This window comes from Nerophis ophidion, linkage group LG11 (assembly GCF_033978795.1).
Source record: "Nerophis ophidion isolate RoL-2023_Sa linkage group LG11, RoL_Noph_v1.0, whole genome shotgun sequence".
Taxonomy (NCBI): Eukaryota; Metazoa; Chordata; class Actinopteri; order Syngnathiformes; family Syngnathidae; genus Nerophis; species Nerophis ophidion.
In genome coordinates, this window is record NC_084621.1 from 43033619 (window position 1) to 43048981 (window position 15363).

The 15363-nt window shown below is 37.7% G+C and overlaps 1 protein-coding gene across 3 annotated transcripts in view; it reads left to right on the top strand.

Moving 5' to 3' along the window:
* Positions 1–942: 942 nt before the first annotated feature.
* The window catches only part of znf1035 (zinc finger protein 1035), a 50042-nt gene continuing 35621 nt past the window's right edge, over positions 943–15363 (top strand). The window contains exons 1-4 of one of the 3 annotated variants that reach the window (XM_061916040.1): positions 943–1347; positions 2414–2524; positions 7474–7505; positions 11307–11416. The gene's annotated coding sequence lies outside the window, so the exon portion shown is untranslated. The remainder of the gene's footprint in view (positions 1348–2413; positions 2525–7473; positions 7506–11306; positions 11417–15363) is intronic. The other 2 variants (XM_061916039.1, XM_061916041.1) reach the window with 2 other exon arrangements.

Sequence of the window (15363 nt, forward strand, 5' to 3'; positions counted from 1 at the left end):
GACACAGGCACAGTCAAAGATTGTGATCCCTTTGCTTATGGGATCACAAATGGATCCACCAATTATGACCACATTCAAAGCAAGTATAAAAGAGAGATTAGGCTTGCCACAGCTGATAGTCCACAGTCTTCATTCTGACAACTATCCACGACCGATCTTGCCTGCAGCGGGACTCCAGCTGTGACCTATATTGTGCTAGTGCTGCTCCCAAAAGCAATACAACATATGGTATTTTTTTCACCACAGCGCCATCTTCTGAACCTAGGGAGAAACTATTGCGCCTGTCCTAATGAAAAAACGACCTGGTGCAGCATACCCTACCTCAAACTCGATTATGTAACCACTTCCCTTGCTTCCTTTCTGCTCTGCACCCCACACACACTCCACATGAGCAGATGCAGCAGGGAGGTATCTTAAGGTTTCTTTTTTTTTGCTAGTTCCACAATCATCAGTCATTCATACATGTTAAACTAGATACCTGCTTCTTAAAGGCAGGTATACTCATTTTATAGCCCCACTAACAAGTGCCACAATGTAGCAATTTAAAAATGTATACCAGCATAATAAAGAAACTACAATTTCATGATGAAAGCCTTTTTTTCTACACTTCCAGGAGCGAATGGCGTTCAGTTACTGTTAAACCACTAGGGTCTGGTCCCCAAGGAAACCTTCTCTGAGTCTGAAGCACTGCAGCCATTTTGTAGCAGTCCTGCTGACAAAATGGTTGTCTGTGACGGATTAACCCTTTAGGTATCAACCAGGGCACAGAGTCCTGAGCAGGAGCAGCCCCACTAGCAGTGATTCTGCTGATGAAAGACCAAGACTGAAGTATGGAAACAGATTGTGGGCACATTTAAACCTCAATGATGACTTTACCCTGCAGCGCAGAGTCTGGCAAAGGCGCACAGCAGCGGCAGAACACCAGGGAGGGTAGGACTGACTGCAACTGCAAGGAGCCTCTAATGGCCGCTCCGACCGGAAGCAGTCGAGCATGATCCGACTCAGGCAGCGGCAGCCACAGAGCGAAAAGGGGCGGGATCTTATCGGTTCTCTGCACCTTGTTATTGGTCCAAAGAAGAACGAATTGCGGCACATTGAGCCACATTGTCTGAAAATCCGCAAAGGGAGAAAATGGAGGTTGGTGGTGATGTGGTGCGGGTACTCGCACGGCGGCCAGGATAGACTTTTTGCGGAGGACATCCAAAAGGATTCTGCGATCACCGTCGTCTCCCGTTGTCGTTGATAACGCACACGCCGGCGTCGACTAAGAAGAAAGGCGAAGAAAAAACGGGACTTTTACCGCGCAAGACGACAAAGCACTTGAGAAGACAACGGGCCACTTGAACGGTGAGGTCTGAATGCTAGCTGTTTGTTGTCCGAGGTAGCTACGCTAGCGTAGCTAGTGCGTGTTAGCCTACTAAAGTCCCCCAGGACAGGCACCAGCGACATACTGAAAGAGAAATTGAAGGAATTAGTCCTGCCACTCCTGATACATCATTGTTTTGGAGGGGCGTGTTTAACCTGTCAGCTATCCTATAATATCACGGCTGTAGGCCATGACTACTAACAACACAGGTCACATTTGTTTGTCACCTATTTAATAATACCCATCTGGATAGTCCTCTTTGGAAATTATCCATCAATTATGACCCACTTTCGCCCAACAATCCATATTTGCGATCATCATATTATAAAAAACGTATTTATTTCTTAAATTTGACATAGCTACACCTACCTTACCTTGAATTGATTTACGTGGACCCTGACTTAAACAAGTTGAAAAACTCATTCGCGTGTTACCATTTAGTGGTCAATTGTACGGAATATGTACTGTACTGTGCAATTTACTAATAACAGCTTCAGTCAAACAATCAAATCAAAACAGCAGGTGTGCATAAATTCATGTGACAGTGTAAATAAATGAATGGGTTGTACTTGTATAGCGCTTTTCTACCTTCAAGGTACACAAAGCGCTTTGACACTACTTCCACATTTACCCATTCACACACACATTCACACACTGATGGAGGGAGCTGCCATGCAAGGCGCCAACCAGCACCCATCAGGAGCAAGGGTGAAGTGTCTTGCTCAAGACGTGACGAAGTTGGTACTAGGTGGGATTTGAACCAGGGACCCTCGGGTTGCGCACGGCTACTCTCCCATTGCGCCACGCCGTGTAGTTATGCCTTCGCTATTAAATAAATATTCAAACATGTACATTACAACAGAAATCGCGCATCTATATAACAGGAACAATCTCTGCATTGAGACATGCAGTCACATTATTTGATGTGTTTTTGCTGAAAAGTAACTTCCCATGTAACTTGGTGTGTGTTTGGGAATCTTGGGGGTTTACCAAAGCAAGTCATTTTAGAAATTGAGAATCTTAAAACAACTTTTTCTTGATGCACAGGTTATATTCACCAAAAGGAAGAAAACGACAAAATTCCAGCTGCAAACTGACAACAGTCCATTCCGGCACGTTGGTGAATTCAAGGAACTTCTTTATTCACTCTCCAGGCAGGTAATATTTAAATGGTTGTGTGTCTTGCATTCCAATTTCACGCATTCAAAATAGCCCCACTTGTCAATAATCAGGCGCTTTAGTTATATATAAAAATGAGCAGCCATAAAACAATGGCTTTAAAGTAGAATACAGTGACACCTCGGCTTACCATGAATTGATTAACGTGGACCCCGACCTAAACAAGTTGAAAAACTTATTCGGGTGTTACCATTTAGTGGTCAATTGTACGGAATATGTACTAAACTGTGCAATCTACTAATAAAAGTATCAATCAATCAATTACAGGTTTCCCATCTCGCAAGTTTTTGAGGATACCAGCTGTCTCTAGGTTGTTTGTTATGCTTTTGAAACTTTTCTTACAAAGTTTGTGCTTATAATACAGTAGGTATTTCACTGTCATTTAAATATTTACTAAAATAAACCAACTCGCATGTTGTGCTGTGCGACATTACAATACTAGTGAGAAATAAAAATGTCCATTTTACCACATAATTCTCTATTAGTTTTAACATCTGAACTGTGGCTAATGTACATACACCAACCCTTCTGCTTTGCGGTAGCATTTTACGTCACTCAAAAGAAGTTAATTGTTCTAATATTTTTATGCGAGCAAAGGCTGACAGGAGCATGCATAGATGTCAGCATCTTGGAGACGAAAAGCGAGACGGAAGCTAAACCAACAAACCGAGAAGGAATTTGTGCCTTTTTTCGATAAAAAAAAAAGTAAAATCGACCAAACAAAGGTATTGTCTGTTGTTCCTAGTGACTTGAACACATTTACTCTTTTAAATCATTTAAACATGCGGCATGAAGAACAGTACAAAGACAGTTTGAGCCACTAAAAGTTTTTTTTTGTTAATCTTTTCAATGTTATATATAAAATGTGTTTTATAAATTAAGGTAGAAAAGATGAGTAACTTTGGCATTAATTTAATGTGTGTTTCTATGAATAATTTAAAGAAACAGTATTAAATAACAAATTTTTCTTGATGATATATTGAGCTACAAATAATTTCCATTAGTTTATTGAGGCCGAATTAACTAGTGAGGGACTAATACAAAATAATAATGCAAGTATTCCCTTTCAAATGCAGTAAACTTGTATTTATGGTATATTCTAACAAATCTTAATTGGAATGTAAACGTTTAAATATACAAGTTAAGATTAAATAAACAAAAAGTACAAATAAAATGTAATCTGTTAGCAAAATTTTGCACTTGAACAAAAATCACAGCCAAAAGCAATGCAATAGGTTCTGTCTTTGTTAAGGGGGAAGTAGGAGACCCTCTAATATACACAACCAAAATAATAAATAAAATAGCTAAATAAAGTATTGTGACCAAAATTATTACAGTTATTATATACTGCTGCGGTATTGTGAAATGTGCTCAAAAAGTACTTGTACACGCACTGAAATCTTTTATATTTTTTTGGCAGAGGAAACCTCAAATACTGTTCTGGCTTCATTGGAGCCACATTATATTTGAGTTTTTAATTATGTTTGTCTTGTATTTGAAGTTTTATTTTTTTAAATAAATGCTAATTAGTTGATTCGTTAATTTTACTTCTGTTTTTTGTGTTGAATGGATGTCTGTTAGGCTTCACGATGGCAGAGGGGTTAGTGCATCTGCCTCACAATACAAAGGTCCTCAGTAGTCTTGGGGTTCAATCCCGGGCTCGGGATCTTTCTGTGTGGAGTTTGCATGTTCTCCCCGTGACTGTGTAGGTTCTCTCCGGGTACTCCGGTTTCCTCCCACTTCCAAAGACATGCACCTAGGGATAGGTTGATTGGCAACACTAAATTGGCACTAGTGTGTGAATGTGAGTGTAAATGTTGCGATGAGGTGGAGACTTGTTCAGGGTGTACGCCGCATTCCGCCCGATTGTAGCTGAGATAGGCACCAGCGACCCCAAAGGGAATAAGCAGTAGAAAATGGATGGATGGATGGATGTCTGTTATAACTCAAAACTGTAAAGTTGATATCGATAACTTTGTAAAGACAGCACAGGCTTTATGTTCAATGTGAATACTTTGTCTTAGTTGTTTGGACAGGAATGTGTTTATGCAAGTTTAGATTGGGGTATGATTCCTAATGGGAAAAGGCACATTGTCTCTCGTTCATGTTAGCTAACGCTGGTCCTTCCATAAGCCTATCAAAGTGCAGTCGGCAATCACATACTTTGGATCATTTTAATTTTATACGGTAGTACTAATAGTCAGGAGTTTTACAGCTGTTAACATTACTGTAGAGCTGGGCGATATTGCCTTTTTTTAATATCGCAATATTTTTAGGCATATCGTGGTATACGATATATATTACGATGTTTTGCCTTGGCCTTGAATGAACACTTGATGCATATAATCACTGTAGTATGATGAGTCTATGTGTCTACACTAAAACATTCTTCATACTGCATTCATATATGCTAATTATAAACTTTCATGCAGAGGGGGAAGTCACAACTAAGTAAATTGACCAAAAGTCTAAATATTAAAGTTATTAAGCAATTGCACAAACATTGAAGTCATTTCCAAAATATAAAGTGCAAGATTGTCAGAGACATTTTAAGTGTCAAATAAAAATGAGCTGCATAATAGGAAATCAAATAGTTATGGTCCTTCACTATGTGGTAAGTTACTAAGGTTATGAAATTCTCTTCATTCTCTAGCGAGTGGCTTTTCAAATGATGCTACATATTAGCAGTTATGCTACTTTTTATAGCAACGCTTTTCCCCCCACACTTGACAAATTACGGTTGTCTGTTCGACATATTCCCACTTGAAGCCGAACCACTGCCAGATGATGGAAACCCTGCTGTTTTCATTGGGAATTAAGTCTTCCTTCGTTTTTTACCAGATTCGCATCTTCTTTCTCTCGTACGGCTACGTTAGCAGTTAACGTAGCCCAGTATGCTACCTCTCTGCTCTGGGAGGGCGTATGTGACGTATGACGTGACAGTATGTGACGTATGTAAGAATGTGTGCCTGCTTGTCTGTGAGAAGGAAAGAGTGAGAAGAGCCTGAAGTGTACGCCCGCAGCTAAAAGCAACTGCGTGAGAATGTATACTCGAATATTACGATGTAGTCATTTTCCATATCGCACAGAGACAAACCCGCGATATATATCGATATATCGCCCAGCCCTACATTACTGTTTATGTGCATGAAGTACAAACCTCCACAGCTGCTGCTAAGAGTGAACGCCTGTGAGGGTTAGGCCATTTGGCAAAACAGTTATAACAATAAATTTTTTCATATCTTCCGTATCATTTCACAATTTTTTTTTAAATTAAAGTGTATTATTCCGTGCAGGAATATACAGAGTACTGCATCCCTACTGTTAACTACTGCAGTATCTTGTAACAGACGTTTCTACCATGATTGATTGAAGTAATGTATGCTAACAGCTGAAAACTGTCATTTTGTTCATATTTACATTTGTGTTTACTAGAGGTGCAACAGTAAAGGTAACGCACAGTACAGTTCACACCTGAACGGCGTGGCGCACCCTTGCTCCTGATGGGTGCTGGTTAGCGCCTTGCATGGCGCTCCCTCCATCAGTGTGTGAATGGGTAAATGTGGAAGTAGTGTCAAAGCGCTTTCAGTACCTTCAGTGTAGAAAAGCGCTATACAAGTACAACCCATTTACCATTTTTAGACCCACAATTTTGCTTCTTTTTGGTGCGATTTGTAGAGGTAAAGTTCTTTTTTTTTTTTGCTTGTCATCACAAAAAGTCTGCAGAAAACAAAGTATGTAATTAGTAGGGCTGCGAATCTTTGGGTGTCCCACGATTCGAATCAATTTCGATTCTTGGGGTGACGATTCGATAATATATCTTTTTTTTTTTTTTGATTCAACGCGATTCTCGATTCAAAAACGATATTTTCCCGATTCAAAACGATTCTGTATTCATTCAATACATAGGATTTCCGCAGGATCTACCCAAGTCTGCTGACATGCTAACAGAGTAGTACGGTAAATAAATAAAAAAAAAGTTTTTATACTTATAAAGGACACTGTTTTATCAACTGATTGCAATAATGTAAATTTGTTTTAACTATTAAATGAACCAAAAATATTACTTATTTTATCTTTGTGAAAACATTGGACACAGTGTGTTGTCAAGCTTATGAGATGCGATGCAAGTGTAAGCCACTGTGACAATGTTGTTCTTTTTTAAAAATTTTTGTAAATGTCTAATGATGATGTAAATGAGGGATTTTTAATCACTGCTATGTTGAAATTATAACATATATTGATACTGTTGTTGATAATATTCATTTTTGTTTCACTACTTTTGGTTTGTTCTGTGTCGTGTTTGTCTCCTCTCTATTGCCCTGTTTATTGCAGTTCTGAGTGTTGCTGGGTCAGGTTTGGTTTTGGAATTGGATTGCATTGTTATGGTATTGCTGTGTAGTGGTTTGTTGGATTGATTTAAAAAAAAAAAAAAATCGATTTAAAAAAAAAAAAAAAAGCGAATCGATTCTGAATCGCACAACGTATTCGATTCGATTGACTGAAAATACTTTTAATGAAGTGGTTAATAAAGGTGGTCAGCGGAAAAAAACTAAAGTGCGTCACAAGAAATGGCTGCTACAAATAATCTCCATCATATTGTGGAATACAATCGGACAACGCTCGTGTCTGCAGCGATCACTTTGATAAATGTTTGTTTGAACATTTGATTTGTTTGGGAAACTTTCTGTGATGGAATCAAGTTTATTCTTTGCCATATTGGTAGTGTTTGATAGCAGAATTTAACATAAGAAAAGGACAAGAGATTACGTTAGTTTATGCTCTTTTGTGGTTGCTGTGCCTTCTTAATATAACTACGAAAACCTGTTTGTGCAAATAAACTAACGTCCTGTTAAATCTTATTAATACATATATTTTGTGATTGGTGGTGCAATCAACTGTATTTTTATTGTCCATTTTCTTAACAGACACAAAAAGCCTTTTTGTGGTTGTTTTGCAGGTAAGCCAAGTGTTCGACAAGGATGACCACATTTTAGCGTCTTTGGTGATAATTTTTTGGCATCAAGAAAAATATCCTTAATTGTAATAACAAAATAGAATATCAAATCTTTCTTGGCCTCAACTGCATATCCTGAATCTTGATATCGCTAGCAAACCTTGCTTAACAATGGGACGTTTATAGTTAAATGTGACAAAATATGATTCACACCATATAAACAACTGCAGACATGAATTGCAGATAATAGAAACAATTTTTGTAACAAGAAATCCACTGCAAACAGTATCACGATCACAGCCGCAAAGCACGCTATGTCCATCCAATATGTTGCCATGAATTGATTATCGTGGACCCCGACCATAACAAGTTGAAAAACGTATTCGGATGTTACCATTTAGTGGTCAATTTTACGGAATATGTCTGTGTTGGCCCTGCGATGAGGTGGCGAGTTGTCCAGGGTGTACCCCGCCTCCCGCCCGATTGTAGCTGAGATAGGCGCCAGCGCCCCCCGCGACCCAAAAGGGAATAAGCGGTAGGAAATGGATGGATGGTTGGATGTACTGTACTGTGCAACCGACTAATAAAAGTTTCAATTAATCATTCAAACCTAACAATGCAGGAATAATCCCAATTTTGTCTTTCACGGATTAATATTTAATTTGTGGGCCCCTCCAAATGTAAATACATGATGTGGATCCAAATACTTCTCTAAATACCGTGAGTGTCAAATGAAGTGAGGTTGGAGCGTGCAATACCGTCTTGGTGATGAGAAATGGTTCAAATCACGAAAAACTTTTTTTTATTAAGAATGTATAAATCCACTTTATCCCATTTTATAATTTTTTCATAATCGTTTATGTATTTACCTTTAAACCTTTTAAAATATGCCCAAATCTGCACTGATTCAGGTAAATAAACAGAAGCCTAACGGGACTCCGGACCATCTACTGAAACCCGGATGTGCCTCTAGGTCACATGATTGCAACCCAGCTATACCGGTACTATTGTGCTAGTTACTCCTACAGCAGGGAAAAAAATTTTTTAGCACATGTTGTATCAGAGGAGTAGAATCTGCAGACATATAAACAAAAAGTCTAATTAAAGATATTTAGATATAAAAATGCCTTTTCTGATTAAATTGGTGGTTGTATTGATTCTCCCATTCGGGACCAAAACAGTGACATTGACGTTGTCTGAGCGCATGAAAGTCTGCACATGGAGCAGGATTACTAGTGAGCTGCAGCAGATAGTGAAACTAAAGTCACTGATTTTTTTAGATGTTGTGTTTCAACTTCTATGCCAGTGTTAGTCATAAAGCTTTATTTTGATCTTCTGGGCTGTACTTCGAGCTATGTCAGGGGACAAGCCACAACGCGATTGAACATTAATTGGGTTGTGAGTAGGGGTGTAACGGTACACAAAAATTTTGGTTCGGTACGTACCTCGGTTTAGAGGTCACGGTTCGGTTCATTTTCGGTACAGTAAGAAAACAACAAAATGTAAATTTTTTGGTTATTCATTCACCAAATTTATAAACAACAACTTTATCCTTTTAACATTGGGAACACTATAATAATTCTGCCCACGTAAATCCACATTAAACTGCCTCAAGTTGTTGCTTTGATTAAATAAAATGACAAAACCTTTCTTCTACATATAAAAAGTGCAACATTAAACAGTTTCAAGTCAACTCATCATGCTGAATTTATTACAGCATTTGGGAAGCCTGTAGTTGACTTTTATTATGCACACACGCACGCACGCACACAGGCACGCACACAGGCACGCACACACTCAGCAAAATGAGCTAATGTAACGCTAAAAGCTAATTAGCGTTCACCTCAACCCAGAACTATGAGAGAGCTGAGCTGCAGTTTAAGTTTCTAGAAGGTCAACGGGCTCATAGTGATGTTTGTAATAGTTGTGACTGGGAAGTACTTTTTATAATTTGGGGAGTGTACGATGTCAGCTGCTCACCTGCTAAACACATATCTGCTCATCTCGACATCGGAGCACTCACTCCATGCGCTCTGAATACTCACTGCTGATTGGCTGTTACATCGCTCTGAATACGCACTGCTGATTGGCTGTTACATCGCTCTGATTACGCACTGCTGATTGGCTTTGTATGTAACCAATCAGATGGTTGTGTGGGCGGGACAATGCTGGGTGCTCACTGCTCAGAGGCAGCTGCAGAGTAGCTTGTTAAAGACTTTAGTTTACAAACTCGTTCGATACACCCTCGTACCGAACCGAAACCCATCCATCCATCCATCCATTTTCTACCGCTTATTCCCTTTCGGGGTCGCGGGGGGCACTGGCGCCTATCTAAGCTACAATCGGGCGGAAGGCGGGGTACACCCTGGACAAGTCGCCACCTCATCGCAGGGCCAACACAGATAGACAGACAACATTCACACTCACATTCACACACTAGGGTCAATTTAGTGTTGCCAATCAACCTATCCCCAGGTGCATGTCTTTGGAAGTGGGAGGAAGCCGGATTACCCGGAGGGAACCCACGCATTCACGGGGAGAACATGCAAACTCCACACAGAAAGATCCCGAGCCTGGATTTGAACCCAGGACTGCAGGACCTTCGTATTGTGAGGCAGACGCACTAACCCCTCTGCCACCGTGAATCCCCCGAACCGAAACCCCCGTACCGAAATGGTTCAATACAAATACACATACCGTTACACCCCTATTTGTGAGGAGACTGACTTTTGCGATGGTGGTACGAGATGGTCGCATAATCAAACACACTTTCACACAATTGCACGCAAACGTACACAAACACACACATTCACAGACACACACACGATCACGTTCAGTAAATGTGAATTGTCTCATGCAGGATTATACCGACGTATTGTTGCTTCCCTACAGTTTTTTAATGCGGTAACTTATAACAGATATTTCCGCCACGTTTGATCGAGGAAATATGCCAACAGCTGATCACCGTGATCAAACTCAAATTAATCGCCATCAACGATCACGATCATACCGTCGCCCAGCCCTACCGTCTGCTTCTTGCAGCCATAGTAATCTGTGCATACAGCGATTACCAACACCGGAAAAGTTACAGAACAACTTTTTATTTAATTTCCGGTTAATTAGTCCAAGCCTGAATTTTAATTTAAGGCCTTTTAAAGGGATCAACTTTACCCCCCCAAGAAGAGTCATGGGTAAAGTGTCACAGCAGTCAATCCTGAATTCAGTAAAATTATTTTAAAAATGTATGTCGGGCCATGGGCCACCAATTGATAGAGAGCGTTGCGTTTAGTTCTTCTTTCGTGCAACGTCAGATGTCCAACTCGGTATCTCATAGCCATACCCGCATATATGGTCCTAGGTGGAAGAGGCTGGCTTCCGAGAAAAGTCAAGAGCATTGCATCAAGTGACGCAATGTGCAGAAATGACAATATGCAGTAGCACTCTACCTCTACAAATAGTTCCCAAAAATTATGTGCTTTCTGTCATTACATCAGTGTTTAATACAACATTCATAATTGTCCAACAAAGTCGACACAAATTTCTCCCTTGTGGTCTATGGTTTCTCACTAGTGGTGTGGTGGCGCTAGGCCCTGTAGATCTGACATGTGCCACTGGATTTAGGGAATAGAAGAGATTTGCGTCCCCTTTTTCCCAATTGCCTTTTTCCCCTTGTGTGGGCCCATTCACTCTTGCGACTTTGGGGAAATACCGGGTTCTTATTTTTGCATGATCACTTTGGTACTTTCACTCTTGTAGTTCGCTTTGTCTTGTATGGATCAGTTAATGTGTTTGTTCATTTGGCAGTTGGAGAGTATCAACGTTGGATTGCTTTCTCACCACAACTGAATGGTACCAAGGTCTTTCTGAACTGAGACAACCTTTTCCAGCAGTCCCGGACTTGGCACCCGAGCATGGTAGGCTTGTGTTTTAAAAAATACAGGACTTTAGGGGACGAGTGTGAAGTGTGAAAATGCCCTTTGAGATTTTTCTTTGCACCAGTCGGGGGACATGTTGAATGTTGTTGGGCCAACACAACAACAAAAAACAATTGACCGTGTCAGTTGGTGCTGAGCAAGTGTTAGTGGCTAATAGCAATTCCAGCTCCCAGGATATTGGGATGGAGGTAGAATATACAGTATAATAAATTGGTTGACAAATCAAATGTCTTTGTTACCCAGCAGACACAAGACATTGCCACAACGTTGATTATACATACATGTCTTTTAAAGGGGAAATTTACTTTTTGGGGAATTTTGGCTATCATTCACAATCGTCTTGAAATACATGAAAAATAATGTTTTTTTAAATGCATTCTAACTTGTAAATTATTGTTAATAATAGTCTGCTGACAGCCGAGCCAACGGGAAGTCCTATATTCCGCCCATAAAACCCAAGAAAAAACATCCAAAAAGCAACAACAATATTAACCAAGTATTAGTCATTGTTATTATAAGCAATAACGCAGACAAACTATTAATAGTGACGCCATGATCACAAGCTTGCGTGCCATTGTTGTAATGATAAACTGATTAGCTGTTTCCTTGTGTCCTTGCTCATCAAACTTTATTGTACATCTTAAAGGGGAACATTATCACAATTTCAGAAGGGTTAAAACCAATAAAAATCAGTTCCCATTGGCTTATTTTATTTTTTGAATTTTTTTTTCAAAATTTTACCCTTGCCCATAAAATCCATTAAAAAAAAAAGCTTTAAAGTGCCTGATTTTCGCTATCTGTGAAGCCATCGTCCGTTTTCCTGTGTTGTCATCCAGTGATGCCAATACGGATCGCAGCGTAAGATATAGCTTTCAGTTTCAGTTTATTTTCAGTCTAACAAAAACATATTCAAACATAGATCACGATTCAAAAATGAATAACATGACTGAAACAGGCAGAAGCCAAAAAGCTTATATGCCCAACATAATTTTTTTTACATTCAATTAAGTTACCTTTTCTAATAATTCTGCAACACAAAAAGAAATATAGTCATTCAGCATCCACATTCAAGCTGCCCCCCAACAAACAATACAAAAATATGTACCTACACACATACACTTTTTTATAAATAAACATACATACCTTCTAAATACAACATTTAACCAAACAAACATAAATTTCTAGTTCACATAACTTTTTAAAATACATTGTGACATGTTCTTTTTGAAATTAAATACTGAGTCACTCATTTTTATTTCTTTACCAACAGAATTCCACAAATTAACACCGAGAACAGATAAACATCTACGTTTAACCACTAGTCTTGCTTTTGATAAAATAAACTTGGATTCATCTCTTAGATTGTATTTGCTGGTCTGTAGAGAGAAGTATTTTTAAATTCCTTCAGGAAGAGTATTTATTTTTGCTTTGAACATTATCTGTGTTATTTTATAATAAACAATATCTTGAAATTTCATAAGTTTTGATTTAACAAATAATGGATGGGTATGGTCATAATATCCTGCTTTGTTTATTAGCCGTACAGCTTTTTTTTGCAGCAAAACAATATCATTAGTTATGGTTTTAAAAGTGGTTCCCCAGACTTCTACACAGTATGTCATGTATGGAAGTATCAAAGTATAATAAATTGTTAACAAAGAATTATAATTAAGTAATTCTTTAGTTTTGTACAAAACACCAAGTGTTTTTGATATTTTTGTTTTTATATAATTTACATGTTGTCTCCATGATAATTTATAATCAATTATAACTCCCAAAAACTTAGTATCAATGACATGCTCAATTTTATCTCCATTTATTTTAATATTTACTTCATTAGATACCTCAGTTTTGGTACCAAATATCATGAATTTAGTTTTAGCAATATTAAGTGATAATTTATTCATATCAAACCAGTTTTTAAGCACTGTCATTTCTTGTTCTATTTTTACCAAAAGTTCATTAAAAGATTTTCCAGAACAAAGGATAGTTGTATCATCAGCAAACATAAAAAATGTTAAGAAACTTGATGCATCACAAAAATCATTAATGAAAATGTTAAATAACTTAGGACCAATTATAGAACCCTGAGGAATTTCACAAACTATATTTTTTAAATCCAGATATTGTATTATCCACCTGAACACATTGTTTTCTATTTTCTAGATAGCTCTTGATCCAGGACAGAGCTGGCCCTCGGATGCCGTACTTATCCAACTTATTTATTAACTGTCTGTAGTCAATGGTATCGAAGGCCTTTTTTAAATCAATATAGATGGCTATTGTAAATTCATCATTATCCATAGCAGTACCAACCTCCTCTAGCATATGCATTACTGCATACGTAGTTGTTCGATTTTCTCTAAAACCATACTGCTGCTGCTTAAGCAAGGTGTTTTTTTTCCAGAAAATTATTTAACTGTTTTGTAAAAAGCTTTTCTAAAATTTTTGAAAATTGAGTGAGTATTGAGATCGGTCTATAATTTTCCATAAGATGCTTATTTCCGTTTTTAAAAACAGGAATAACCTTTGCTATCTTCATATCATCTGGGAAGTATCCACACTGGAATGATTGATTACATATGTGAGCCAATGGCTTAGCAATTAAATGAATACATTATTTAATAATTACCATATCTATCTGATGTATGTCTGTAGATGTTTTACTTTTAAGGGCTCTTACTGTTTGAATAATATCCACTTCTGTTACTCCACTCAAAAACATTGATTTTAAATGAGGGTTTATTGTGTTTTTAGTCAAGCCTGTGTCCTCATAAACAGGTATTTTTTCTGCAAGTGCAGGGCCCATATTAACAAAATAGTCATTAAATTCTTCCACTATCATTTCTTTTTTGTTTAGTTTTATATTATTATCATTTATAAAGTAGCTCGTAGTCTCATGATTTTTACATCTATTACCTAAAACCTGGTTGTGTTCCACGTTTGTTTAATATTATTTTTGCTATCTTCAAATTTCTCGTTATAATAACTTTTCTTTTGATTTCGTAGAATAGAAGTCAACTTATTTTTATAAATTTTATACTCCCTTTCATTTTGTTCAGTTTAATTTTTAAAGTAACTATCATACAGAACATTTTTTCTATTGGAGGCCATTACTAGACCCTTCGTCATCCAAGGCTTATTTTTACTCACTTTCTTTGGTGTGGACTTCACGACTGGACAGCAGGAATTATAAAGTTCTAACCATTTAAACAGAAATGCCCTGTATGAATCATTACAATTTTCAACATACACCCCTTCCCAGAAACATTTTGAAAGCTCATTCTTAAATGCTTGTATTCTTTCAGGTGTCCTTAATCTTGTTAATTTGAACAATGTTTTTTGTGCTATATTATTTACAATCATACTTTGAATATTCACAAACACTGGAAAATGATCTGTGATGTCACTAAGGAGTATTCCACCTGTAGTTATGTCATGGATATTTGTAAAAATATTGTCAATGAGGGTAGCAGATTCTCGCGTTATTCTGCCTGGTTTATCAATTATTGGTTGCAAACCATAAGTAAACATTTCATTCAAAAAAGTCTTTAGTTGGTTTATGGGTTCTCCATTTTAATAAATCAAAATTGAAATCCCCACACACAAAGACACATTTCTTGTTAGCTAGTTTTCCAAGTACTTTTAGTTGGCTGTCATGGAAAAGCTCTACATGTGACCCAGGTGTCCTATAAATACAACTCAAATATGCACTACGTTCGTTATTTATTTGTATTTTTATAGTCATACTCTCCATAACATCATCCATAACTAGACTGTCGATAATTTCACAGTAATATTTTTTTTGTACATAGAACGCAACACCACCTCCTTTTTTATTTTTTCTATTTATATTATAAAAATCATAACCTTCTAATATAAACATATCATTAATTTCATCCGTCAACCATGTCTCTGAGATGGCA